General features: G+C 40.0%; 1 protein-coding gene across 1 annotated transcript in view; it reads right to left on the reverse strand.

Annotated features, from left to right (window-relative positions):
- Positions 1-9,930: 9,930 nt before the first annotated feature.
- LOC144513777 (activin receptor type-2A-like) overlaps positions 9,931-10,000 on the reverse strand; it is a 23,273-nt gene continuing 23,203 nt past the window's right edge. The window contains exon 11 of the mRNA XM_078244961.1: positions 9,931-10,000. This exon is cut by the window's right edge and continues 942 nt beyond it. The gene's annotated coding sequence lies outside the window, so the exon portion shown is untranslated.

A 10,000-nucleotide genomic window follows, 5' to 3' on the forward strand; every position in this document is an offset into this window, starting at 1 on the left:
TACAGAACTGAGAGATAAAATACGCGAATAAAAGTTACAGTGCAGTATAATGAATTAAACATTAAAGAGCAGTTATAGAATGTCATACAGTGTCATCAATGCAACTTCAGTATAACAAATTAACAGTTATTTAAAAAAAGGCAACATCAAAAAGATAGGTCTTCAGCCTTGATTTAAAAGAACAGAGTTGCAGCAGTTTTCTGGGAGTTTGTTCCAGATATGTGGAGCATAAAAACTAAACGCTGCTTCCCCCTGTTTAGTTCTGACTCTGGGGACAACAAGCAGACCTGTCCCAGACGACTTGAGAGGTCTGGGTGGGTCATTGTGTAGTAGCAGATCAGAAATGTATTTTGGCCCTAAACCGTTTAGTGATTTATAAACCAGCAAAAGTATTTTGAAATCAATTCTTTGAGGCACTGGAAGCCAGTGTAGAGACTTCAGAACTGGAGTGATGTGATCCAGTCTCTTGGTCTTAGTGAGGACTCGAGCAGCAGCGTTCTGAATCAGCTGCAGCTTTCTGATTGATTCTTTAGGGAGACCTGTGAAGACACCATTACAGTAGTCAAGTCTACTGAAGATAAAAGCATGGACAAGTTTTTCCAGATCCTGCTGAGACATTAGTCCTTTAACTCTTGATATATTTTTAAGGTGGTAATAGGCTGACTTTGTTATTGTCTTAATGTGGCTGTCAAAATTCAGGTCTGAGTCCATGACTACACCAAGATTTCTGGCTTTGTCTGTTGTTTTTAACATTATCGTTTGAAGCTGAGTGCTGACTTTTAATCGTTCCTCCTTTGCTCCAAAAACAACCACCTCAGTTTTTTCATCATTTAATTTAAGAAAGTTCTGCCACATCCAGTCATTAATTTGTTCAATGCACTTAGCCAGTTGTTGTATTGGACTATAGTCCCCTGGCGATAAGGTTATATAAATTTGTGTGTCATCCGCATAACTATGGTAACTTATTTTATTGTTTTCCATAATTTGAGCCAGTGGAAACATGTAGATGTTAAACAGGAGAAGCCCCAGAACGGAGCCTTGGGGAACTCCGCACGTCATATTTGTATGCTCAGATGTATAATTCCCTATAGACACAAAGTAGTCCCTATTCTTTAAATAAGACTCAAACCAGTTTAGTACTGAGCCAGAAATGCCAACTGTAGGAGCCACATATTGGATGTTGTTTATGGTCTCATTTATGTTATTTGTTGATTATTGTGTTGTGTACTGATATGGCAGGTAGTGGGCGTTTTCATCGCAGTTTGAGTGATAATCTATTTGTTTGCTTCACCTGTGCACCTGGGTTTTTTGGGCATTGACAGAGAGGGGGTGAGCCTGGGAGCAAACACTTTCTGTTGACCGCATCATGCATTACGCTGCATTAACGCAATTATTCTACTCACCAGGTAACAATTACATTTGGTAACAGCTGTGCTAAGTGTATTTTACGTGTGGAAGAAGAAGAATAAAAATCATTGCAAAACAATCGCGAGCGCGTCACAATGTGTATCTCTCAGTGTTTAGCCCCTCGCGGCAGCACAATTTTGGACTGCTTACAGCTGCAATATTAGTCAACAGAAATGTTCTAAATCAGAGTGGATCTACGGAAATGGAATATTCTCTGTGGATTCCTCGGACCACAGTGGAATGCATTTGATATCGGAGGAAACATTGAATGCACGTAGCTCCGCTGTACTGGATGGCAGTGCATTCAATAGCGCTCCGAAAACAATAGACTGGCCCGCAAACAGCCCAGCCATGGAAGCGGTAGGTAGCCTAGTAACTTAGTGTCAATTAGTTACTGCCGCTTGTCCATTGGGGACGCATTGTTGTTTGCTTGTGTGGTTTATTGTTGGTCTCTTGATGTGGTTGATGAGGCATCAGTGGATTGAGTGATTGAAGGTGTGTATTCTCGTGTGATTTGTGGAACATTGGGAAAAGGCAACAAGTGGATCATAAACCATTTCAAATGTCAATTTCTCAAAGATGGAAGAACAAAAAAGATAAATCATACTCACCTCTAAAGCTTTGGAGAATAAAATTGCGAAACTTCAGAAGGAACGCAAAGGAAAGGTTCACAGAATGAAAGGTCTAATACAGACAATAAAGGATCTAATGCAAAATGATGACAATGCCTCACAGGTGCGATTGCATCTGGAGAATATGAATCAAATGGTTAGTGAAGCTAATCAGTTGCATGAGTCGGTGATTACTCTACTTTCTAGAGAGGAACATGAAAAACAAAATGAGAGGTTTTCGAGTGTACTTAAACGCCACAACGGACTGCATGAGGATGCAAAGAGATGGCTTTCTGAAACTGGGAGAGATGAGCGATATTGCTCATATTTCCACAAATGATGTTCCCATGTCAACATCACAAAAGGAACCAAAGGAGCTGGATGTACATCAAGATGAGAATAATTCTCATGTTTCACAACAATTGGGACAAAATATGCCTCTGTCATACAAGATGAAGTTAAACCAAGTGACAGTGTGTCAAACACTGGAAGTAGAAGGTCTAATGGGAGGAGCTCGGATGGTTCGAGGTCAAGTGTCTCAACAACATTGTCAGCACGCATTAAAGCTGAGGCCAACATGGCTGCTCTCATTGTACAACAAAGGCTATTGAAGGATAAACATGAGTTAGAAGACATGGAGGAGCAGGTAAGGAAAAAAAAGGAACAGCTTGCACTGGAAGTGGAAATAGCCGCAACAATGGCTAAGTGGCTCTGGAGGTTCTCATGTTTCAAGTCATCCATCTGTAAAGTCCAATGGCATGGATTCTTATTTTGAAAGGGGACAAATGAAAGACAAAATACTCAGTGCTAATGCAAAATCATTTGTGCCTGATACAAACATCCCAGTACATGTAAAGCCAAGTCCACATTTGTTGGGTGCAAAACCTCAAGTGGAAAATATCATCCAGCCGACCCAAACCCAAATTACATCATCGGGATGCCCAGAGCTCAGGCGGCACGAAGGTGCAATACAAACCATTCAATCACAACCACCGTTTCAGCACCACAGTAATCAGCCTGTAGCACTAGTGCCAAATAGCAATGATCACAGTCAAATAATTACGGTTTTGGAAAAACAAAATGAAATAACTGCCTTATTGGTCCAGCAACAATCTCTTTCATTTCTGCCTAAACAAGATATTCAAAATTTTGATGGCAATCCTTTGCAATATCACACCTTCATAAGGGCTTTTGAACACAGCATCGAAGAGAAAGCAGGCAATCCTAAAGACTGCTTATACTTCCTCGAACAGTACACCAGGGGGCAGCCAAGAGAGCTTGTCAGAAGCTGCCAACATATGTCACATGATAGAGGGTATGCCAAGGCTAAGGCTTTGCTACAAGAGCATTTTGGTAATGTACAGAAAATTGCTTCTGCCTACATGGAAAAGGCTCTTTCATGGACACCAATTAAATCAGAGGATGTGAAATCTCTACAGGCCTGTTTCTGAGAGGATGTTGTAATGCCATGGAAGAAGTTGAATACATGGGAGAATTAAACATGCCTACCACTATGCTGACCATTGTGAAGAAGTTGCCCTATAAACATAGGGACAGATGGAGAACTGTGGCATGGGAGTTGCAAGAAAGGCGTGGCAGGAGAGCCACATTTACAGACATCGTTGACTTTATTGAAAGACAAGTGAAGATAGCAGGTGATCCGTTATTTGGAGATATACAGGATACTCCATTGACGACAGCAATTAAGGATCTGAAGAAATCTAAGTTTCAGCCTCGTTCTAGAGACAAGGGAAGTAGCTTTGCTACCACCATAGCAACAGTGGAAAGGAAAGTTGAATCTGGATCAAAATTGAATGAGAGAAGCTCATCTGATATAAAGGCTTGTATGTTTTGTGGAGGTACGCACACCTTGGATCTGTGCATCCAATTGGGACGGAGGTTGCACAATGAGAAAATTGCTTTCTTAAAGGAACATGGTGTGTGTTTTGGCTGCTTGTGCATTGGGCACGAGTAGAGACTGTAAGCAGCGTCTCTCATGCAAGGTATGCAGTCAGAGACACCCTAGTGTACTCCATATTTCCCCAAAAGAGAAGGAAATAAATTTAGTGCAAGCCAAAGGAGAATCTGAGACAACGATGAGCAGTGCTCTGATCTCTGTTCAATCCAGTGGTCTAACAGGGGCCGGTGAGCAAGACTGTACACAGCCTTCCTGGATCCTGGGAGCTCTGCATCATTCTGCACGGAGCAGCTGATGAACAGGCTGAATCTCAGGGGAAGAAGAACAGGTATTCTTCTCCGGACTATGGGTCAGGAAAAAGTCGTTGGAAGCCATATTGTTTCAGATTTGGAGGTGGCTGGATTGGACGGAGATTGTTTTTGTGAACTGCCTGATATCTACACACAGAAAAACATGCCAGTTCATCGAGGCAACATTCCTCGCCAGAAGGATCTTCTACGGTGGCCACATCTGAAACATGTACAGATAAGAGAGATTGATGCAGAGATTGACCTGCTGATTGGAACCAACGTCCCAAAGGCACTGGAGCCGTGGCAAGTTGTCCGAAGCATGGATGGGAGTCCATACGCAGTCAAAACTATGCTGGGCTGGACTGTAAATGGACCTTTGAAAGGCGACAGGATTACAAAAACTACTTGTAGACAGCCAGATGTCACTGTCAATAGAATCTCTGTTGCAAGCCTGGATGATTTGTGGAAGCAGCAGCTAAAGACCCATTTTCCTGAATGCAGTCAGGACGAGGAGATGGGGTTATCGAGAGAAGACAGTCAGTTCCTGGAATACATTAAAAAAACTGCTAAGTGGATGGATGGCCATTATAGTATTAGCTTACCTTTGAGGAAAAAGGATGTAAACATGCCAAATAATAGGAGAGTTGCCAAACAGCGTGCTCTGAGCCTCAAGATGAGGTTTGGTAAAGATGCTTCATTTCACGCTGATTATACTGCATTCATGAATGACGTCATCTCCAAGGGCTATGCGGAGACGGTACCACCTGAGGATCTGGAACAGAGTGACGGTAGGGTATGGTATATACCACACCATGGTGTATACCACCAGAAGAAGAAAAGGATCAGGGTTGTCTTCGACTGCGGAGCTACTTTCCAAGGAACCTCGTTGAATGCACAGCTCCTGCAGGGACCTGATCTTACTAACTAGCTAATTGGAGTTATGACAAGATTTCGAAAGGAGCCTGTTGTACTCATGGCAGACATCGAGGCAATGTTTCATCAGGTCAGTACCAGCTGAGGATTCAGATCTGTTGAGGTTTCTTTGGTGGCCGAATGGAGACCATAATCAAAACCTGGTAGAGCACAAAATGGTTGTGCATCTGTTTGGAGCCACATCTTCGCCAAGTTGCGCAAGTTTTGCCCTCAGGAAATGTGCAGAGGATAATCGGGAACAGTCCAAGGTAATTGAAACAGTTCTGCACGATTTCTATGTGGATGATTGCCTTACATCAGTGGCTTCTGAGGAAGAGGCAACGGAACTCTACAAAAATCTTCGTGCCCTTTGTGCTAAACGGGGCTTTCAACTCATGAAGTGGATTAGCAACAGACGTTCCATGCTGGCAGCTATACCTACCATAGAGAGAGCGAAAGAGGTTAAGGATTTGGATAATGAAACACTTCCTGTAGAAAGAGCATTGGGCGTTCAGTGGTGTGTTCAGTCCAATACCTTTAAGTTCAAAGTCAGGATCAAAGAGCAACCCTTAACCAGAAGAGGGATATATAATGCCAACCCAGTTTTCCAATCGGTCTAGTAATATGTCATGGTCGACCGTATCAAATGCAGCACTGACATCAAGTAATACTAAGACTGACATTTTGCCACTATCTGTGTTTAAGTGGATGTGGATTTTTGTAGTTTGCAGTTCGGCACTACAAATACAAAAATCTATCAGCTTGTTCAGGTACACATTCAATTAAAATGCAATTCAATGTGGAAGTACTCCAAGTATTCAGAATACGTTACTCAGATTGAGTAATGTAACGGAATACGTTACAAATTACATTTTTGGGCATGTATTCTGTAACGGAATACGTTTTGAAAGTATCCTTCCCAACACTGTGGTTCGGTAACCTGTCCATTAAATTAAAATCACAGCTCCAAAACTTGATAAAAAGAGCTGGAAAAATAATTGGCCAAATGCCAACAACTCCTCTTCAGCAGATCTTCGAGGAGGCAGTGAGGAAACGTCTCTCAAAATCACCCACGACCCAAATCACGTCCTGTATAGTGAGTAGGAGCTGATGCCTTCAGGCAGAAGGTACAGGCTACTAAACTTAACAGTATAAATTCATCATTTGTGCCACTTTCATTCAAATTAATGAATAATAAGAGATAACATGTCTGTCTGTCTGTCTGTCTGTATTGGCTACAGTGATGTATGTGTGACTAATAGTACTAAATAATATTTGAGGTGCTTACCATTATGGTTATATGATGTGCAATGCCCAATAGTGTACTGGTGATTATATATATATTTTAGAGCTGTCAAAATAGCGCGTTCATTTCGATTAATTAATCTGAGAAAAAATAACGCGTTAAAAAAAAATAAGGCAGATGAATCAATTCCATATTGAGGTTTGACCCGGAGCCGTTCTAGCACCATTGGACTGTAAAATGAAGGAGGAGACGAGAATGTTCTGCCTGGATCATTAACTGGAACATTTACTTCTTCTTCCTGCCAACAGTCAGTCTCCTGTTCAAACAGAGCTGTGTAGCTCCGCTGATCCTCCACCTCTATGGAAAACTCTGAGTGTGGAAATCTGAACGGAGGATTATGTTAGCAGCCTAAATACAGCTAGTTGTTTTTAATAATTGTAATTATTATTTTTTAAGTGTTTAGGTTGTAAGTATTTATATATAGAGTAATAATTAGATAAGAAACAAGATTAAAGAAGAATTATAAATAAGTGTACCTGCATTTAAAACATTCTTCTGACATCACATTTTTCAGTTCATCTAGTTTCATCTGCAGGTTCTTTGGGTTAGAAAACACACAACAACGTGTAATAAGTCAACTGTAATGCATTGGAAGCATTATCAGTGACAACACATTCTCATGCACTGGTCTGTATGATATCCTACAATAAGTGATGTACAGAAATACATATGATACCGCACGAAACTAGGCGACACAATCTGGTTACGGACACTGTAAACATAATTGAACATTAGCTCCAAATATTTTGGACCCATAGTTCTATCAGAGCCTGATGTCCTCCTGCCTGCATGCCTACCTGTTCTTCTTTGTTTGGGGGGGAGGAGGCCTCTAGGAGGCCAAAGGAAATCTGGCGTCCCCATAAAAATATAAAACATAATTTAAAATATAGAAACTAAATTTATGATTACCACAGTTGTGTGTTTTACTGATTTTTCCGTTTCCCTTACCAAAACATTCCATTATAATTGTTCTTCTTTAGCTTGTGGAGTGAAACAGCGCCCCTCTGTCACTGCGTGCGTGGTGCAGTCCTGTCTGTGCTCTGTCTAGTGGTTAATAAAATGCTATGAACGCTCAAAGGAGGCAAGCTTTTCCTGGCATCCCAAAGAGAAAAAGTGGTAACACTTTACAATAAGGGTACATTAATTAGCATTAGTTAATGCATTAATAAGCATTAACTAACCGTTATTAACAGTTGAATACATTGTTTAATTAACATTTATTAACAATGCTCATGTTAACTAAGGTATTAATTGATGCAATATTTACCATTAGTTGATGCCTAAACTAACTCTTTATTAGTTAACTAAGGTGTCTATTATACGATTAGTTAATGCAATATTAAGCCTTGACTATCTGTTAACCGTTAACTAAAGTGTCTATTATATCATTTGTTAATGCCTTGACTAACTGTTAATAGTTAAATAATGTGTGTACATTAGGTAATGTAGTAAAAAGCCTTAACTGGAAATGAAAGCTAACTAAAGTGTCTAAGTAAACCCTTAGTTGATGTTGATGAAGGTCTTTCCTAATATTACTAGGTGGTTGATAAAGATGTTTGATAGCATGTATGTCTTAAGGTTCACGGCCAAGCCATGGCATTATGAGAAAAACATTTTTATTGTTTATTTACGGGTTATGGTTGTCCACATACCTTTGTCCACTATATTTGTCCATCCTCCAACATATGACTTACTTTTGGAAGAGGGTGAGATCAGGGAAAAGACTCCATAGTCTCCATGCAGAGGTTTGCTTCTTCCTTTGTCTTCATGTAGACATTAACTTAAAGCCCAACTTATATCAATTATTGTGTATGCTATATAAGCATTACTTAACCTTAAATGGTCACTTGATTAATGTATAATAATACTGACTAAACATTACTAAACCATAAATAAACAGTTATTAATGCTGTTTGATAGCCTTATTGTAAATTTGAGAACAGATGCACCTTAACTATCACTTAATGTATAATAATACTGAAGAAGCATTACAAACAAAATGCTGATGTTAAGTATTTGCAGAACAGCCCTAATATATGATTAGGGCTGGGCATTACTATATAAATACACACACATATATATATATACACACATATATATATATATATACACACACATATATATATATATACACACACATTTTTTTTAATCTTTAATCTCCTGCTTTCATTTATTCATCATGGATTTACTCTTCAGAAACAAGAACAGCTGAGAAACAGACTTTGACATCATTTAAATTAAACATTTGACTCACTGAGTTCATATCTGAGAATAGTTTTTAGTTTCCAGTTATGAACTCCGAGAGAAGAGAGGAAATAAACTGCTGTCAGATTATTGGACCCCACAAATATAGTTAAACAAGACCACACACACACATTATTATTGGCCGGTCTCAGAGAAAACTTTATTAAAACACAGAATACACTGAAATATAACATTTAAATAAAAACAGGACACACACACACACACACACACACACACACACACACACACACACACACACACACACACACACACACACACACACACACACACACACACACACACACACACACACACACACACACACACACACACACACACACACACACACACACGTCCTCCACAGGAAGTTGTTCTGAGTTTTCAACATAAAACACATGATATAAAATCTATTTGTCATATTAACATTAAAAACTAACTCATGCTAAAATCATTCATATGTACAGAGTGTGCACGTTTGGCTTCCTGTCACAAACAAACCAAATAATAAACAACAAACTCCTACAGGTCCCTGAACGCCTCTCTGTCTGAGGCCCGTCTGATGCTCTTGTGAGAGGGTCCTACAGGTCCCTGAACGCCTCTCTGTCTGAGGCCCGTCTGATGCTCTAGTGGGGTCCTACAGGTCCCTGAACGCCTCTCTGTCTGAGGCCCGTCTGATGCTCTGTGGGGGTCCTACAGGTCCCTGAACCCCTCTCTGTCTGTGGCTCTAGTTATTAGTTGGTGAGTTCTGTAATCATGTCTGTTTTGGGGAGACGAGCTGTTACATCAGAAGGAACCACAGACAGGAAACCAGCAGGAGGGATTTCAAAATAAAAGAAAAGGCTTTAACCCTGAACATGTTTAATTATTACAGATGATTATCATCTCCAACATCTGGACTAACTCATGATGATTGTCTTTCTGATTTAAATCTTCTAGATGAGTCAAAGAAATAACGTGAAACCCAACTCATTATTGATTAATATCCTGATCAATAAAACATCCGTTTCCACGGTGACGTCTTCACGTTTTAGGGTATGGCTCCTTTAGGACAGTATTAGTACCGTTAGGACAGTATTAGTACCGTTAACGATACCAGTACTAGGACAGTATTAGTACCGTTAGGACAGTATTAGTACCGTTAACGATACCAGTACTAGGACAGTATTACTACCGTTAACGGTACTAATACTGTCCTAGTATTGGTACTGTTCAGCGGTACTAATACTAGGACAGTATTAGTATAGTATTAGTATTAGTATTCTTCAATATTAATTAATTCTTCAATGGAGTTTGGTGCGGATCAGAACACATC

Source organism: Sander vitreus, unplaced genomic scaffold (genome assembly GCF_031162955.1).
Source record: "Sander vitreus isolate 19-12246 unplaced genomic scaffold, sanVit1 ctg346_0, whole genome shotgun sequence".
Classification (NCBI taxonomy): domain Eukaryota; kingdom Metazoa; phylum Chordata; class Actinopteri; order Perciformes; family Percidae; genus Sander; species Sander vitreus.